Source organism: Pseudorca crassidens, chromosome X, assembly GCF_039906515.1.
Source record: "Pseudorca crassidens isolate mPseCra1 chromosome X, mPseCra1.hap1, whole genome shotgun sequence".
Lineage (NCBI taxonomy): Eukaryota > Metazoa > Chordata > Mammalia > Artiodactyla > Delphinidae > Pseudorca > Pseudorca crassidens.
In genome coordinates, this window is record NC_090317.1 from 41340533 (window position 1) to 41360723 (window position 20191).

A 20191-nucleotide genomic window follows, 5' to 3' on the forward strand; every position below is an offset into this window, starting at 1 on the left:
TTCTAAAGAGTCCCCAGCATTTAGTCTTGGCTTTATAACTTTTCTGCAATAGACTCACTACCTCACAAGGTTGATCATTTCAATTTTAAATAACTCTATTAAAAATTTATTCTTTAGATTCATCTAAAATTTGTCTCTTTGTATGTTTTATCTGCTGGTCCTATTTCTGCTCTTTGGAATAACACAGAATAAACCAACACACCTTTTATATACCAATGCCTAAAATATTTGCAGGCAGATCTCTTGATTTCTTCCACCCCCCTACCTTTCTGAAAATCTTACCCTTTCCAGGCTAAACACTCTCAGTTCCTTCAATTGTCCATTGTCTTTTAGGTGATATGTATTCCGAAACCCTTTACCATCCTAGACGTCCTTTTTTGGGCAAAATGTAGTCTGTCAATAGGTCTCTTAAATAAGGCAAAATAAACTGAACACATGATTTCAGATGTCATCTAAAGTGCAGTGGAACCAATACTTCTATTGTTCTGGACCCTGCCTTCCTGCGATGCAGACTAAGAATAAATTAGCATTTTTGGCAACTAGTCATACTGCTTGTGTTCTTAGCCAAATAAAAACCCGAGACTGTACTTTTGCAGTTGGATTTTTGGACCTGAAAGAAAAACTTTACATTTTTTTGATTAAATGTCATCTGGTTAGTTTCAACCCATCATTCCAAACTACTGAGATCTTTTTGAACAAGAATTATGTCCTCCAAAGAATTAACTGTCCCTCCCAACTTCCTCTCATCTGCAAATGTGATAAGTATAATTTATATGTCATCTAAGTCACTGATAAAAAATGCAGAACTGGACAGCACCCTGAGAGAGGGCTCTCTGGTGGTCAACAACATTGATTCACTAATCAACACTTCTGAAGTATAGTGTCTGCTGCCTGCCCAATGTTCCCCACTGTGCCACATTTCTCTGGCTCTGTCTCATGCTCTGAGCCATTCTTCTCCAAATAGGACAAGCTAAGTATTTTGTGGAGGCCAGGGCAAAACTTAAGAATTTTAAGACAGTAACACTAGATTATTAAACCAAGTGTGGGGCCCTTCTAAGCATGGGACCCTGTATGACTACACAGGTCCTGTGCCCATGCAGCTAGCCCTATCCCCAAACTTTCCTGTGACAGAGACTGCTAGCTGTTCTGCAAAATCTGTTTTCTTTTCTTTCTGAGCAGATACCTAGACTATATGTGTCAGCCTCCACTGCAGTTAGGTGTGACTATGAGTCTGAGTTCTAGCCAATACAATGTGAATGGAAGTGACATATATCAATTCCAGACCTGGCTCATAAAAATTTCACACACGAGTTTTTTCATGCCATTTTCTCTTTCATCAGCTTGATACAGATGATAGTGGAGACCTTGGAAGCCACATGCTAGAGGTGGTAAAATTTCAAGAATGAAGGAACCAAAGTACTTGAATTAAGAATACTTTTTAAAAAGAGTCATGTACCACAATGTTCATTGCAGCTCTATTTACAATAGCCAGGACATGGAAGCAACCTAAGTGTCCATCGACAGATGAATGGATAAAGAAGATGTGGCACATATATACAATGGAATATTACTCAGCCATAAAAAGAAACGAAATTGAGTTATTTGTAGTGAGGTGGATGGACCTAGAGTCTGTCATACAGAGTGAAGTAAGTCAGAAAGAGAAAAACAAATACCATATGCTAACACATATATATGGAATCGAAAAAAAATGGTTATGAAGAACCAAGGGGAAAGCCGTGAAAAAAGACGCAGACTTACTAGAAAATGGACCTGAGGACATGGGGAGGGGGAAGGGTAAGCTGGGACAAAGTGAGAGACTGGCATGGACATATATACACTACCAAATGTAAAATAGATAGCTAGTGGGAAGCAGTCGCATAGCACAGGGAGATCAGCTTGGTGCTTTGTGACCAGCTAGAGGGGAGGGATAGGGAGGGTTGGAGTGAGGAAGATGCACGAGGGAAGAGATATGGGGATATATGTGTATGTATAACTGATTCACTTTGATTGTAAAGCAATTATACTCCAATAAGAACATTAAAAAATAAAGAACTAAAGGAGAAAAAAAAGAATACTTTTTTTAGAATTTTGTGTGAAAAAATTAATTTATATTAGGGTTGAATCATTACACATCTTTGGGTTTGCTTCTTAAGCTGCTAATGTCACTCTGGAAAATACATTGCTTGAATATCAGAATTACGTAGAAGGCTAGTCAAAATTCACCTGGTTCCCCCAACTAGAGAATACAATCCAGTGGGTCTGAGGTGGGGACCGGAAATCTGGGTTCTTAACCAACCCCTCACAGCTCATTCTGATGATAAGACAAGTTTGGAGACCCATTGTCTAGGCTTTTCCTTCCATTTTCCTTATCACAATACCCCCATCCTATGTTTGATTTTCTCCTGGTTCTTATTTCCCAGGTGATATTTACCTCATGTATTTAATTAATCTGCTTCATGGAATGCAGTTTTGATGCCTGGCATTCCAGCAGCCATCTTGTAATTTGGGGATGGAAGTTATATGCAAAAAATGGAGGAGCAGAAAGAGAGTAAAAGCCTAGATCCCTGACGACTTCTTGAAACTTCCATACCAACTCTGGACTAACTCCTGATTCTTTTTGCTTTGAGAGAATGAATGTTTATGTGTTTGAAAAACTATTCAGTAGAGTTTTCTGTTATGTAGTTTTCTATTCTATGTAGTAGAAGCTAATCCTAACCCACAGGGAATTATGTTAGAATATGCTGTTCTTTCAGGGCCCGTGATATACATTTCCTTATGCTGATGGTTGCTCTTTATCTTCATATAAAACCAGGCCTTCTCTGAGTAACTTGTCCAAGCAATTGAGTAGTATGGTGGAAGCAATGGAAGTCAGTACTTCATTTCACTAGGATCTTAAATCAGATTGTATTTCTCTGTAGTCATCAAGAAATCCCTCTTACAAGGCTAGAGATATCACTGTCAAAGTCTTAAAAATCTCAGAGACAATATCCTGTGTTTGATATTTTTCAATGAAAAAATATTTACCTTATATCAGCTTGCTATGGTCTGAATGTATGTGTCCCCTCAAAATTCATATGTTGAAACCTAATGCCCAAAGTGATAATATTCAGAGGTGAGGCACTTTGGAGGTAGGTCACATGAATGGGATTAATGCCTTTATAAAAGAGACCCCAGAGAGATCCCTTGCCTCTTCTGCCATGTGGGGTTACATTGAGAAAACCACTGTCAATGAGGAATCAGGCTCTCATCAGACTAAATCTACCAATGACTTGATCTGGAACTTCCCAGCCTGCAGAACTGCAAGAAATAAATTTCTGTTGTTTATAAGCCACCCAGTCTATATGGTATTTTTGTTATAGCAGCCCAGATAGACTAAGACAGAGCTCATGCTCTTCCTAATCTGATGAAAGGAAATAAGTGTGCTTTTGAGAAGCAAGATGATTGAGGCACCCCTTTTGGTTCAAGATGATTTTGAAAAGCATGGATGCACATGGTTCTTTCTTTCATTCTTCTTTCATCTATTAAAAAGTAAAGACGGAGTGACAGATGCACAGGACCTGATCATCCATCTTAAAGGGGCAGTTGGAGTTTTTGCATACAAATGAAAGCTATCATTCTTGTCAACTTTAAGCTGGAGTTCTAAACACGATGTCTGCAGCCAATTAATACTCCATGACCAATCAGAGCACTCATGCAGACTGTTCTCCCATCCCGAAACATAATCCCAATGCCCAAAATTATTAGTTACAGAAGATAGAGACGTTTTAACTTGTGATTTCCAATCAAATTGACTCAATATATTATTCATTTATGCTAAAAACATGTATTTTCCAAAAATATTTTGACTGTCTTGACAATGAAAAGCTGCTGAATAAAAGGCCTAAATTATTTGAGATCAGGTGTTCTGTAATGTAATGTCACAAAGAAGTCCAGTCCCACAAAGGTCAGCTTCTTAAGGATCATAGTCGTGACTAGAGACATGCAGAGTTCTGATTTCTGATTCAGGAGACAAAATTGTCACTTGGCTGTGAGAATTGGACCATCAATTCTGTCTTTCAGTGATGCTACCTCTATCCCTCGCAAATCCTTGGAATATGCCAGTTTGGATGGTCTAAGAAGATATATGTGTGACATCAATAATGTCAGGGATAAAGTATGCCCACTGAGTATGCTCAAGGGATCTTGTGCCCTTAAAAGAGAGAAAAGCTAGAGAACAAAGATAACAGGCTTACTGACAGCTAACAAGCAGCCACAAGCAACTTTAAAGCTGGACTGAGTCAGAAGTAGTATTTGCTTAAAAGCCCATTGTCCTTGAACAAAGAGAAAACCCCTTGCACAGAAGAGGCTTTTCCCACTCTGAAATGTTGACAGCACTTTCCTTGCTAGGCTAGCAATCTACTAAGTGGGAGAATGGTTGATTTCCTTACTGCTCAGTTCTGCAAATATATCTATGGGTGGTCCCTTCTGGCTAGCCAGAGTCAGGTTAAAATTCAACATTAGGTGAAGCATTACTCATTAGGATGGATTGATAAGTTGCCTACAAATGCAGCGTCCATCTCTATAAAAAGCTGAATTTTGAGAAGAATATTAACATCCTTGTACATTTATGTTAACACCTTTAACGTAAAAGCAAGTCTGTCTTTAAGTAATAACAGAGGAAAATAAATCAACAATAGTTTACAATTAATAATCTATGTTTAAAATAAGAACCAGCTCTCAAGTTCCATAATTATTCATTTCCATGACTTAATAGTACAAAATGAGAATGTGTTTTCCCATTCAAAGAAATTCTTGATACCAAGTCCACTTTACATTCTTAGGAAAAAAGCCTTCTATGGAGTCAGTTTGAAAGAGGGAAGACATGGATATCTCTCAGGATTGAAGCTTAAAAAGAAGCGAATGCTATGTTTTCTTCTTTCTAGATGGGATGGGAACTAAGGCAATACAACAGTGGTTAAAGGCTTACTAACTAGACATGAATTCGAATCCCAGCTCCACTACTTATTAGCAATATGAAAATTATGTAAACACTCTATGCCTCAGTTTCCTCACAAGTAAATGAGAATATTAGAATTTTTATTATATAGGGTTGTTATAAGGATTAAATGAGATAATGTAAGCACTTATTAAATTAGAGCTGATATGATTTTGATCATCACACAGTCTTATTCTGTTGGTCCAATTTATAACCTTTACAAAATTCAAATAGCAATGTCCAAACATTGGTGCTGTATCTCAATGTCATTTCTTAAAGATATCTGTGTCAGAAGAGATTTACTGAGTATCTGTTATGTGCCTGGAATTTTGCTAGATACTGTAAAGAAGAAAGAAGATTTTACAGCTACTGCCTTCAAAGAATGTAGTCAAAGTTGGAGTATATACTCTAGTTTTTTTTTTTTTTTTTTTACATCTTTATTGGAGTATAATTGCTTTACAATGATGTGTTACTTTCTGCTTTATAACAAGGTGAATCAGTTATACATATACATATGTTCCCATATCTCTTCCCTCTTGCATCTCCCTCCCTCCCACCCTCCGTATCCCACCCCTCTAGGTGGTCACAAAGCACCTAGCTGATCTCCCTGTGCTATGCGGCTGCTTCTCACTAGCTATCTATTTTACGTTTGGTAGTGTATATATGTCAATGCTACTCTCTCTCTTCATCCCAGCTTACCCTTCCCCCTCCCCGTGTCCTCAAGTCCATTCTCTAGGAGGTCTGTGTCTTTATTCCTGTCTTACCCCTAGGTTCTTCATGACATTTTTTTTTCTTAAATTCCATATATATGTGTTAGTATACGGTATTTCTCTTTCTCTTTCTGCCTTACTTCACTCTGTATGTCAGACTCTAGGTCCATCCACCTCATTACAAATAGCTCAATGTCGCTTCTTTTATGGCTGAGTAATATTCCATTGTATATATGTGCCACATCTTCTTTATCCAGGCATCCAATGATGGACATTTAGGACCTTTCCATCTCCTGGCTATTGTAAATAGAGCTGCAATGAACATTTTGGTACATGACTCTTTTTTTTTTTTTTTTTTTTTGGCGGTACGCGGGCCTCTCACTGTTGTGGACTCTCCCGTTGTGGAGCCCAGGCTCCGGACGCGCAAGCTCAGCGGCCATGGCTCACGGGCACAGCCGCTCCGCGGCATGTGGGATTTTCCCGGACCGGGGCATGAACCCGTGTCCCCTGCATCAGCAGGCGGACTCTCAACCACTGCGCCAACAGGGAAGCCCTATGACCCTTTTTGAATTATGGTTGTCTCAGGGTATATGCCCGGTAGTGGGATTGCGGGGTCATATGGTAGTTCTATTTGCAGTTTTTAAAGGAAACTCCATACTGTCCTCCATAGTGGCTGTACCAATTCACATTCCCACCAGCAGTGCAAGAGTTTTCCCTTTTCTCCACACCCTCTCCAGCATTTATTGTTTCTAGATTTTTAATGAAGGCAATTCTGACTGGTGTGAGACGATATCTCACTGTAGTTTTGATTTGCATTTCCATAGTGATTAATGATGTTGAGCATTCTTTCATGTGTTTGTTGGCAGACTGTATATCTTCTTTGGAGAAATGTCTATTTAGGTCTTCTGTCCATTTTTGGATTGGGTTGTTTGTTTTTTTGTTATTGAGCTGCATGTGCTGCTTGTAAATTTTGGAGATTAATCCTTTGTCAGTTGCTTCATTTGCAAATATTTTCTCCCATTCTGAGGGTTGTCTTTTGGTCTTGTTTATGGTTTCCTTTGCTTGCAAAAGCTTTGCAGTTTCATTAAGTCCCATTGGTTTACTTTTGTTTTAATTTCCATTTCTCAAGGAGGTGGGTCAAAAAGGATCATGCTGTGATTTATGTCATAGTGTTCTGCTTATGTTTTCCTCTAAGAGTTTGACAGTTTCTGGCCTTACATTTAGGCCTTTAATCCATTTTGAGCTTATTTTTGTGGATGTTGTGGGGAGTGATCTAATCTCATACTTTCACATGTACCTGTCTAGTTTTCCTGGCATCACTTATTGAAGGGGCTGTCTTTCTCCACTGTACATTCATGCCTCCTTTATAAAAGATAAGGTGACCATATGTGCGTGGGTTTATCTCTGGGCTTTGTATCCTGTTCCATTTATCTATATTTCTGTTTTTGTGCCAGTACCATACTGTCTTGATTACTGTAGCTTTGTACTATAATCTGAAGGCAGGGAGCCTGATTCCTCCAGCTCCGTTTTTCATTCTCAGGATTGTTTTGGCTATTCGGGGTCTTTTGTGTTTCCATACAAATTGTGAAATTTTTCGTTCTATTTCTGTGAAATATGCCAGTGGTAGTTTGATAGGGATTTCATTGAATCTGTAGATTGCTTTGGGCGTTAGACTCATTTTTACAATGTTGATTCTTCCAATCCAAGAACATGGTAAAGCTCTCCATCTATTTGTATCATCCTTAATTTCTTTCATCAGTGTCTTATAATTTTCTGCATACAGGTCTTTTGTCTCCTTAGGTAGGTTTATTCCTAGATATTTTATTCTTTTTGTTGCAATGGTAAATGGGAGTGTTTTCTTGATTTCACTTTCAGATTTTTCATCATTAGTGTATAGGAATGCCAGAGATTTCTGTGCATTAGTTTTGTATCCTGCTACTTTACCAAATTCATTGATTAGCTCTAGTAGTTTTCTGGTAGCATCTTTGGGATTCTCTATGTATAGTGTCATGTCATCTGCAAACAGTGACAGGTTTACTTCTTCTTTTCTGATTTGGATTCCTTTTATTTCCTTTTATTCTCTGAATGCTGTGGCTAAAACTTCCAAAATTATGTTGAATAAGAGTGGTGAGAGTGGGCAACCTTGTCTTGTTCCTGATCTTAGTGGAAATGCCTTCAGTTTTTCACCATTGAGGATAATGTTGGCTCTGGGTTTGTCATATATGCCCTTTATAATGTTGAGGAAATTTCCCTCTATGCCTACTTTCTGCAGCGTTTTTATCATAAATGGGTGTTGAATTTTGTCAAAAGCTTTCTCTGCATCTATTGAGATGACCATATGTTTTTTCTCTTTCAATATGTTAATATGGTGTATCACATTGATTGATGTGCATATATTGAAGAATCCTTGCATTCCTGGAATAACCCCCACTTGATCATGGTGTATGATGCCTTTAATGTGCTGTTGGATTCTGTTTGCTAGTATTTTGTTGAGGATTTTTGCATCTATGTTCATCAGTGATATTGGCCTGTAGTTTTCTTTCTTTGTGACATCCTTGTCTGGCTTTGGTATCAGGGTGATGGTGGCCTTGTAGAATGAGTTTGGGAGTGTTCCTCCCTCTGCTATATTTTGGAAGAGTTTGAGAAGGATAGGTGTTACTTCTTCTCTAAATGTTTGATAGAATTCGCCTGTGAAGCCATCTGGTCCTGGGCTTTTGTTTGTTGGAAGATTTTTAATCAGTTTCAATTTCAGTGCTTGTGATTCATCTGTTCATACTTTCTATTTCTTTCAGGTACAGTCTCAACAGGTTGTGTGTTTCTAAGAATTTGTCCATTTGTTCCAGGTTGTCCATTTTACTGGCATAGAGTTGCTTGTAGTAATCTCTCATGATCTTTTGTATTTCTGCAGTGTCAGTTGTTACTTCTCCTTTTTCATTTCTAATTCTATTGATTTGATTCTTCTCCCTTTTTTTCTTGATGAGTTTGGGTAATGGTTTATCAATTTTGTTTAGCTTCTCAAAGAACCAGCTTTTAGTTTTATTGACCTTTGCTATTGTTTCCTTCATTTCTTTTCATTTATTTCTGATCTGATTTTTATGATTTCTTCCCTTCTGCTAACTTTGGGGGTTTTATTGTTCTTCTTTATCTAATTGCTTTAGGTACAAGTTTAGGTTGTTTATTTGAGATGTTTCCTGTTTCTCAAGGTAGGATTGTATTGCTATAAACTTCCCTCTTAGAACTGCTATTGCTGCATCCCATAGGTTTTGTGTCTTCGTGTCTCCATTGCAATTCGTTTCTAGGTATTTTTTGATTTCCTCTTTGATTTCTTCCGTGATCACTTCATTATTAAGTAGTGTATTGTTTAACCTCCATGTGTTTGAATTTTTTACAGATCTTTTCCTATAATTGATATCTAGTCTAGAGCATTTTGGTTGGAAAAGATACTTGATACAATTTCAATTTTCTTAAATTTACCAAGGCTTGATTTCTGACCCAAGATATGATCTATCCTGGAGAATGTTCCATGAGCACTTGAGAAAAATGTGTATTCTGTGGTTTTTGGATGGAATGTCCTATAAATATCAATTAAGTCCATCTTGTTTAATGTATCATTTAAAGCTTGTGTTTCCTTATTTATTTTCATTTTGGAAGATCTGTCCATTGGTGAAAGTGGGGTGTTAAAGTCCCCTACTATGAATGTGTTACTGTCGATTTCCCCTTTTATAGCTGTTAGTATTTGCCTTATGCATTGTGGTGCTCCTATGTTGGGTGCATAAATATTTTCAATTGTTATATCTTCTTCTTGGATCGATCCCTTGATCATTATGTAGTTTCCATCTTTGTCTCTTCTAATAGTCTTTATTTTAAAGTCTACTTTGTCTGATATGAGAATTGCTACTCCAGCTTTCTTTTGGTTTCCATTTGCATGGAATATCTTTTTCCATCCCCTCACTTTCAGTCTGTATGTGTCTCTAGGTCTGAAGTGGGTCTCTTGTAGACACCATATATATGGGTCTTGTTTTTGTATCCATTCAGCCAGTCTGTGTCTTTTGGTGGGAGCATTTAATCCATTTACATTTAAGGTAATTATTGATATGCATGTTCTTATTCCCATTTTCTTAATTGTTTGGGTTTGTTATTATAAGTCTTTTACTTGTCTTGTGTTTCTTGCCTAGTGAAGATCCTTCAGCATTTGTTGTAAAGCTGGTTTGGTGGTGCTGAACTCTCTCAGCTTTTGCTTGTCTGTAAAGGCTTAAATTTCTCCATCAAATCTGAATGAGATCCTTGCTGGGTAGCGTCATCTTAGTTGTAGATTTTTCTCCTTCATCACTTTAAATATGTCCTGCCAGTGACTTCTGGCTTGCAGAGTTTCTGCTGAAAGGTCAGCTGTTAACCTTATGGGGATTCCCTTGTGTGTTATTTGTTGTGTTTCCCTTGCTGCTTTTAATATGTTTTCTTTGTATTTAATTTTTGACAGTTTGATTAGTATGTGACTTGGTGTGTTTCTCCTTGGATTTATCCTGTATGAGACTCTCTGAGATTACTGGATTTGATTAAATAATTCCTTTACCATATTAGGGAAGTTTCCAACTATAATCTCTTCAAATATTTTCTCAGTCCCTTTCTTTTTCTCTTCTTCTTCTGGAACCCCTATAATTCGAATGTTGGTGCATTTAATGTTGTCCCAGAAGTCTCTGAGACTGTCCTCAGTTCTTTTCATTCTTTTTTCTTTATTCTGCTCTGCAGTTGTTATTTCCACTATTTTATCTTCCAGGTCACTTATCCATTCTTCTGCCTCAGATATTCTGCTATTGTTCCCTTCTAGAGTATTTTTAATTTCATTTATTGTGTTGTTCATTGTTGCTTGTTTCATCTTTACTTCTTCTAGGTCCTTGTTAAATGTTTCTTGCATTTTTCCTATTCTATTTCCAAGATTTTGTATCATCTTTACTATCATTATTCTGAATTCTTTTTCAGGTAGACTGCCTATTTTCTCTTCATTTGTTAGGTGTGGTGGGTTTTTATCTTGCTCCTTCATCTGTGGTGTGTTTTTCTGTCTTCTCATTTTGCTTATCTTACTGTGTTTGGGGTCTCCTTTTTGCAGGCTGCAGGTTCGTAGTTCCCGTTGTTTTTGGTGTGTTTCCCCAGTGGCTAAAGTTGGTTCAGTGGGTTGTGTAGGCTTCCTGGTGGAGGGGACTAGTGCCTGTGTTCTGGTGGATGAGCCTGGATCTTGTCTTTCTCGTGGGCAGGTCCACGTCTGTTGGTGTGTTTTGGGGTGTCTGTGGCCTTATTATGGTTTTAGGCAGCCTCTCTGCTAATGGGTGGGGTTGTGTTCCTGACTTGCTAGTTGTTTGGCATAGGGTGTCCAGCAATGTAGCTTGCTGGTCGTTGAGTGAAGCTGGGTGTTGGTGTTGAGATGGAGATCTCTGGGAGATTTTCACCATTTGATATTATGTGGAGATGGGAGGTCTCTTGTGGACCAGTGTCCTGAAGTTGGGTCTCCCACCTCTGAGGCACAGCATTGACTCCTGGATGCAGCACCAAGAGCCTTTGATCCACATGGCTCAGAATAAAAGGGAGAAAAAGTAGAAAGAAAGGAAGAAAGAGGATAGAAGAAAAGAAAATAAAGTAAGACAAAATAAAATAAAGTTTTTAAAATAAAAAAATAATTATTAAGAAAACATTTTTTTAAAGTTAAAAAAAAAACACGGATGGATAGAACCCTAGGTCAAATGGTGAAAGCAAAGCTATACAGACAAAATCTCACACGTAAGCATACACATACACTCTCAGAAAAAGAGGAAAAGGGGAGAAAATAATAAATCTTGCTCTCAAAGTCCACCTCCTCAAGTTGGGATGATTCTTTGTCTATTCAGGTATTCCACAGATGCAGGGTACATCAAGTTGATTGTGGAGATTTAATCTGCTGATCCTGAGGCTGCTGGGAGAGATTTCCTTTTCTCTTCTTTGTTCGCACAGCTCCCGGGGTTCAGCTTTGGATTTGGCCCTGCCTCTGCGTGTAGGTCGCTGGAGGGTGTCTGTTCTTCGCTCAGACAGGACGGGGTTAAAGTAGCCGCTGATTCGGGGGCTCAGGCTCACTCAGGCTGGGGAGAGGGAGGGGCACGGAGTGTGGGGCGAGCCTGCAGCGGCAGAGACCAGCGTGACGTTGCAGCAGCCTGAGGCGCGCCGTGCGTTCTCCCGGGGAAGTTGTCCCTGGATCCCAGGACCCTGGCAGTGGCGGGCTGCACAGGCTCCCCGGAAGGGATGTGTGGATAGTGACCTGTGCTCGCACACAGGCTTCTTGGTGGTGTCAGCAGCAGCCTTAGCGTCTCATGCCCGTCTCTGGGGTCCGTGCTGTTAGACGCGGCTCGCGTCCATCTCTTGAGCTCCTTTAAGCAGCGCTCTTAATCCCCTCTCCTCGCGCACCAGGAAACAAAGAGGGAAGAAAAAGTCTCTTGCCTCTTCAGCAGGTCCAGACTTTTTCCCGGACTCCCTCCCGGCTAGCCGTGGTGCACTAACCCCCTGCAGGCTGTGTTCACGCCGCCAACCCCAGTCCTCTCCCTGCACTCTGACTGAACCCCGAGCCTCAGGTCCCAGCTCCGCCCGCTCTGGTGGTGAGCAGACAAGCTCTCGGGCTGGTGAGTACTGGTCGGCACTAGTCTTCTGTGCAGGAATCTCTCTGTTCTGCCCTCCGTACCCCTGTGGCTGCGCTCTCCTCTGCGGCTCCGAAGCTCCCCCCCTCTTCCACCTGCAGTCTCTTCCCCTGAAGGGGCTTTTAGTGTGTGGAAACATTTCCTCCTTCATAGCTCCCTCCCACTGGTGCAGGTCCCATCCCTATTCTTTTGTCTCTGTTTATTCTTTTTTCTTTTGCCCTACCCAGGTACGTGGGGAGTTTCTTGCCTTTTGGGAGGTCTGAAGTCTTCTGCCAGCGTTCAGTAGGTGTTCTGTAGGAGTTGCTCCACGTGTAGATGTATTTCTGATGTATCTATGGGGAGGAAGGTGATCTCCGCGTCTTACTCTTCCGCCATCTTCCCCCTCTCTCCTATATAGTCTAGTTATGACAGAGTCTCTGGCGGATGCTAGAAATGCTTACTCTATAATGAGTAGTATATGCCCAGGACTAGAATATAAAACTAGCCTAGACTGCTTAAATGGGAGAACAGATACTAAGATCATGTTGAAAAATGATTTATTCTCAGATTTTAGATAAACCTGAAAGTTAGGTAAGGCAAAATTTCTCAGCACAGCCATTAATCTGTACACTTAAGAGACAAAATATAATTTAAGCCTTAAATCCTAGAAGGAGCATTCTTTGACTCATTATTCTCTCTCTTGACTGCTTACTTTGTGTTTTATTTGAGCACATGCACATGAAAGAGAGAGAGAGAGAGAAAAAGAGAAGTAGAAATTAAGCTCAATCCCCTATTTTTATATAAACAGGAACCCAAAGAGGTAAAATGATTTTGCCTAAAGTCAAATACTTGTTTATTAGCAAAACCAGAATTATAACCCTGAGCTAGAACTACCTAGCACCTTTCTAGGCTCTGGGAGGATTATCAAATCAATGACTTAGTTCCTTCAAAGGAAGCCAAGCAGGATCCACATCTTTAGCATCCTTTGCCTCCACCTACTCAACTACCCCTTACTGTCTATTGGTTGGAGAACACACTGAGTGCTCAATAGATGCTTATTTAGTCAAGGGAAGATAATGTGGTTTGATTCAACAGTTGTGGAAAAAAATCTGTGGACTTGCCTATTCCATAGATGGTAAATGTATTGTTGCTCAAGAAAAAGATAGTGATACTTTCTGCTATCCCTAACATGTCAAATTAATAAGATTCTTATCTGTTGTTATACCAAATAATCACATTTCACAGACTAAACCATTCACCTAAATGGATTACCCAGTGTTTTCAAGATAGTGGTTTCGTGAGACCAAAAATGGAACCTTTCTAACACCTACCAGAGGGAAGAGAAAATGGGGGTCAGGCTGCAAATGGCAGATCAGGAGAGTGATCTAGGGGTGAGTAGTGTGAACTGACTGAATTGGGAAAAAGCCCCCATGTGTTGTGGCAGGAGTATTTAACCTCTTAATTTTGATGCATGGCTGAAAAATTATATTGGAAAGAGGAGTAGGAAGAAAGTGAGGGAAAGCATTGATGCTAAAACAACTGGGCTGCTTCTCTCATAGGCACTGGTTTGATGACTTGCCAGGTAGAAAGAGAATTCATAGATTTGTCTCTGAGAAAAATCATTCTGACCTTAATTTTTTCAATAGTATTTTAACAAACTCTCCTTAAAACTTCTAAACTGACAGTAGCTAAGTGCAAGTAGACAATTTTTTTTCTCTCTTCACACAATGGCAAAGTGTAATTAAAACCAACTGCTATTTCAAGGGTCTTCTTTAATAAATAAGGCCAGAATACAATTTTGTTTGTGTATCAATTCCAAGCATTCCTCATTTTAACTAAAATGACATGGGGAATGCAAATCCATAGCTTCAGCAAATTTTCTCTTTCTAACAGTGATTTATCACCGTCAGATTACTTTGCAATTTCATGAAATGAGCTTCAGTGGCATTTTGAAAAATTAGGAAAGGGGGGATTGCAACTGGAATGGAATAAAGAAAATATTACATAACCCCAAGTGAGATATTAATCTCCATTCAGATGGCCATTGTGCTTTCATTATCAGGAAACAAAGCCTCACACAGCTCCTTAATAACCCAACTTTTGATAGCACTAAGCAGCCCAGTAATAATATAATTTGGGAACTATCCTCAGGCAGGAGGAATTAATGATGTCCTATAAAAGATTTGTATGGGAAGGAGGCGGGGATGGGGTATGAAAGCCAAGAGTACAGTTCAAGGTGGATGTTTTCCAGTGTCCTGTTTGTTTAGGAACCAAAAGAGCAACATCTCTAATAAGATACTTATTTCCTAAGGAGCTGCACTTTATAAATTATACACACACACACCCCACACGTATACCTAGAAAGAGCTTCTTTCTTCTGTATGTGAAGCATTCACATACCTCTTGCCTATAGTTCACCTCCACCACCTCTCTTGTTCTTCTACTATACTCTGCTACTATTACTCACTTCATTTCTATTGCAGTGAATTTGTGACAGAATGCTTCTTCTCCACAATGAAAGGAATTACTTATGAAGGAAGGTTCAGTGATTTTCTTAAATATAGATTGCTTAAGAGAACCTAGACGCTTACTCTTTTGACAGACTGAGCCTTCACGAGGAAAGAAACACAGGCTGAGATTAATTCATGCAGATGTGTAGGGATTTGTGTTCAGATTACTTTTAGGGCCTAACATACTCTATTTGGAAGTGGCATTAACCCTTTCAAGTCACTAGGGTGACATTTAGTAAGATGGACACTCTAACTCAAATTGACTTTGGTGACGATTCAAAGACGTAAAGGCAAGTATCCATGGGGTAAAAGTCATTAGCATAAGCTTCTTCTTGACTCAGTCCCTAATCATCTCCTTCTATACAGTTAACCTGAAGTAGACTGTGTTCTTCTCCTGCTAGAAGGCACTAAGGACAACTGACACTACAGAAAAAAATGTATAAAATATGAAGTAACTCCTTTGGGCTCCACAGGACTTGGGGCCCTGGAAACCCTCTTTGAATGTCAGCAACAGCCAACAATAATCACTGAGTGCTTACTATGTGCCAAGCACAGTGTTAGGCATTTCGCATATCTTATTTCATTTAATCCTCTTGACTTCAAACATCTCAACCCTCAATATGGCATAGGAAGCGCATATATTTTATATATAAGGAAAAGAGCAAATATACAGAAGAACATAGATTTAAACCTACATCTGTCTGACTCAAGTACTTGTATTCCTTTAATGTTCTCTTTCCAGAGACAAACTGAAATGAACCATTTTAAATAACTTTGTATGAATACAGACATGGCATTATTCTGGCTAAATGTGGGAATTGCTGCCTGCTGTTTGGTCTAGGTTAGTAAGTGACTGAGTTTTAGTACACATCTGTGTAAAGGGTCATGATATGCTGAATACAGGTGATTTCCTAAAAGGAGAATTCTTTTAAAAACATGAAGATGGAAGAGACCAGTGAAACTCTTCTTGCCCATTGGTAACTAAACAATACCGGATGTTTCAGTCTATTTAGCATCATAATATTCTAGTCACAGGTGCTGCCATTATATAGCTTGCTAGCCTCCATTGTTTGAAAAAATTCCCAGTTGAGAAGTGTGTCATTTTTTATGCACTTATGTGATTAATACTCCATATTTGAGAGCCATAATGTAAAAAGAATTGTTTCATCTGTGCCTGGAAGGAAGAGAGGGAGGGAGGGCTGGGAAAAGAAAGGAAAGGAAGGAGGGGAGGAGGGAGTCAGGCAGGCAGGCAAGCAGGAAGGAAGGAAGGAAGGAAAGAGACGTCAGAGCATCAGCATCCTTTGTTTTACAAGGAGATACATGGTGAGATTCTTAGGGTTGGGTATATATTCCCTCCTGCTGTTTACCTTTCCTTTCTTAAATGAGAATGTCTGTTATTAAAACATGTTCGTGGTCACTTGGAGAGCCTTATATAGAGAGGGTTACTTGCTTGCCCATGTACTGTGACAGAACAAAAACAAGGAAACAAGGAACTCGATCTGGGAGATTTGTGGGCACTGAAGACAGTACTCTGCCTGCTTCACCATTTTGACAAGATAGGCACTGAAGAAATATGATTAGCTGCTGGACAATCTGATAGCAAAGAATCCTTTACTATTCCAAAGGGGAATAGTGGCACTCCAACTTAGCACGGCCAAAATGACTGAAGTACAAGATTATGTTGGTAAATTGGATATATTCACACTTAGGTTAGTATTTTTTGCCAATTGGATTTTCTCTATAGGGATTTAATGTGTACATAGTTATTTTTGCTTATATTTCTAAATTTGGATCCTTGGTTTGGATCATGATCCTGGCTGGGATAGCAGAGCAAATTGATGAAAGAGTTAGAGGACATTTCTAATAAAGGTTTCTTGTTTTAAACAGAAAACATACATTCACACACATGTCCCAAACACTCACACTATTTATGTTGGATTGTCTTTAGTTTCTACATGAAAGGCTGTTAAATATATTTAAATAGATTTTCTATTATTACAGCAAACTTCTTGCTCTCTTGAAGACATGTTGTATTATTATCCTGTGTGTCCTGCTCACATTCCCAAGCCTGAAAGATAAAGTCTTGAATATTGCACTGTTGCTAAAATCCAAACACAAAGGTATAGATGATGATATAAGAGGAAAAGGAGGCTGACCTTTAAAGGAGAGCCAAAAGAATTGTAAAAATAACATATCTTTAAATAAATATTCCAGAACCAACACAAGGCCAGAAGGTATACAGTCTAAGTAGATGAACAGAATTTAAAAATTACATATATATGAGATTAAAACACATCAGACACAGAGAGACATATGTACATGCACACACACAAACACACACATGCATTCTATGCTGAATTAAACATTTTAAAACCATTCATCCAAGATAGGCACTTCGGGAAGGGTGGAGTAAGGACCTTAAAAATCTACTCCTTCATAAAAGCAATGACAGCATTGGTATAAATTGTCAAGTAAAACTTTTTCAGAACACTGAAAAATAACTAGGACTTGCAACAATCCAAGCAGTATTTATTAAAGAAAAATGGCCGAATCTCGTTAAAATCAATGAGCTTTGTGGCATTTTAACTTGCCCTAATCCTAAGCTCCACACTAGCCTTAAAAACCAACAGCCTCACAATTATGGTAGCTTGAAAATCAGCAGTCTAGCTGCTATTGGAGAAAGCAGAACACGTTTGGAGCAATCCAAAAGCCTCACCGCCAGATAATTGATACTATATGAGATGTCTGGAAGTTTGGTGAAAAGCTCCATTCTCAGGGCTTGACTTCTTTGGCCAGACACACAGCCTACTTTGTGCAAACAGTTTTGTCCACAGGGACTTTATAAAAAATGATCAGTAGTAATTGTTTAACGCTGCTGCTGCCTGGGGTGGCATTACTAGTTGGCATTAACAAGAGGCTGACCAGAAAATGTAAAAAGGAAAAACTGGGGAGTGAGATATCCATGGAGGGCTTTGAAAAGCTCTGAGATATTCATAGTCACCTTAAGGTCACACACATGAGCAAGACTGTTCACAAGCCCAGGAAAAGACCTAAAAAGATCTGCTGATGGGTATGGATTTCTTTTTAGGGTGTTAAAGGTATCCTAAAATTGATTTTGGTTATGGTTTCACAACTCTTTGCACATACTATCTTAACATACAGTTTTATGATTTATCCATGTATTAATTCTTCATTCTTTTTTTTATTGGTGAGAAAGTAATACTCCATTGTATGGTTATACCATGTTTTCTTTGTCCATTCATCAATTGTTAGACATTTAGGTTGTTTCCACCTTTTGACTATTGTGAGCATTTGTGTACAAGTTATTTTATGTAGACATACACTTTTATTTCAGCAGCACCAGATAATCAAAGCAGACCAAAATAGCTCCCTAAATGTTCTGAAAATTAAATTGAAACCACAGCCTACAAAAATAAACTAGCTTCTGAGTGGTAAATCTAAGCAGGTGACTGCCTGCTAGAGTGAAATATTTAAACAGGACCTAGATTCTCCTAATATAATAGACAAAATGTCCAAGGAATAATAAAAAATCACCCACTACACCAAGAACCAGAGAAACCACAACTTGAATGAGAAAATGCAATGAATTGTCTCAAACAATGAGATGAATTGGATGTTAGGATTATCTGAAAAGGATTTTGAAGCAGGCATCATAAAAATACTTGAAAAATTAATTACAAATTCTCATAAAACAAATGAAAAAATAATAAAATTTCAGCAAAGAAATAGGAGTAACTAAGAATCACAATCATAAAGCTGAAAAATACAAAACAAGAATTTATAAAAACTCTAAGGATAGACTCAATAGTAGAGTGGAGATATAAGCTGATAGAATCAGCAGACTTGAGGACAAAGTAATATAGTTCATACAATCTAAACAACAGAGAGCAAATAAACTGAATATTAACCGACAGAACCTCATAGACTTGCAGGATAATAAAAAAAAATCTGATATTTGTATCATCAGAGTCTCAGAATGAGAGGAGAAAAACAGTGAGGCTGAAAGAATATTGAAAGAAATGGCTGAATCTTTCCCCAAATGGGAAAACTCTGTAATTCTATATCCAGCAAAAGAATCTTTTAATAATGAAAGATAAATACAGACATCTTCAGATGAAGGAAAACTAAAAGAATTGGTTGCTAGCAGATCTGCCCTTAAAGCTTGATTAAAGGACACTCTTCAAACAAAAAAGAAAATGATAAATGAAAGAATCTTATAGCATCCAGAAGGAAGAAGGAATAATAGAAAAGAGCAGAAATATGAGTACATAAAAGTGACCATCCTTTTATTCATGAATTTTGTAAATCTTATTTAATGACAGAAAAATTATAATATTTATACTAAAAACAATGATATTTAAAGCTGGGGAAGGTAAAGAGACCTAATGGAAGTGAGTTGTCTACACTTCACTCAAAGTGGTAAAATGATGACACAAGTAGATTGTCATAAGTCACATATGTATAATCATGATACACAAAGCAACCAGTTCAAAAGTTATACAAAAAAGATAAAGTTAAAATAACTGTAAATAAATCAAAATTCAATCTTAAGAGGTGTTCAAGCAACCCACAGGAAGACAAGAAAAAAGAAATATAGAAATAAGAACTAGAGGAAATAAACTGAAAAATAAAATCAGTAAGAAATAATAAAATCAAGCACATATAGACCAATGAAGTACAATACAGAACCCAGAAATAAGACCTCACATATATAGTCAATTGCTTTACAACAGGGTATGAAGATCATTCAGTGGAGAAAGGACAGTCTTCAAGGAACTCAGAAACTGGTTATCTATATACTAAAGAATAAAGGTGGACCTTTACCTTACACCTTATGTAAAAAGTAAATCAAAATTGATCAAAGTCCTAAACTTAAAAGCTTAAATTATAAAACCCTTAAAAGAAAACCTTCATGGCATTAGGTTTGGCAATGATTTCTTGGATATGGCACCAAAAGATTAGGCAAAAACAAGTTATATATATGTATGTATGTGTATATATGTATGACTTCACTAAAATTGAGAACTTTTTCACATCAAAGGACATGATCAAGAAGAAGAAAAGACAACTACAGAGTGGGAGAAAATATTTGCAAATATTATAAAGGATCAATATCCAGAATATATAAAAAACTATAACTCAACATTAAAAAACAACACAATTAAAAAATGAGCAAAGGACTTGGATAGACACTTCTTTCAAAGAAGATATACAAATAGCCAATAAGCACATAAAATGATGCTCAACATCATCAGTCATTAAGGAAATACAATTAAAAAAGCACAATGAGATACCACTTCAAACCCATAAGGATGACTATTATTAAGACAAAAAGAAAAATAA

The 20191-nt window shown here is 38.1% G+C and overlaps 1 protein-coding gene across 1 annotated transcript in view; it reads right to left on the reverse strand.

The window, feature by feature from the left end:
• The window catches only part of IL1RAPL2 (interleukin 1 receptor accessory protein like 2), a 533285-nt gene that overhangs the window by 303384 nt on the left and 209710 nt on the right, over positions 1-20191 (reverse strand). The window lies entirely within an intron of this gene.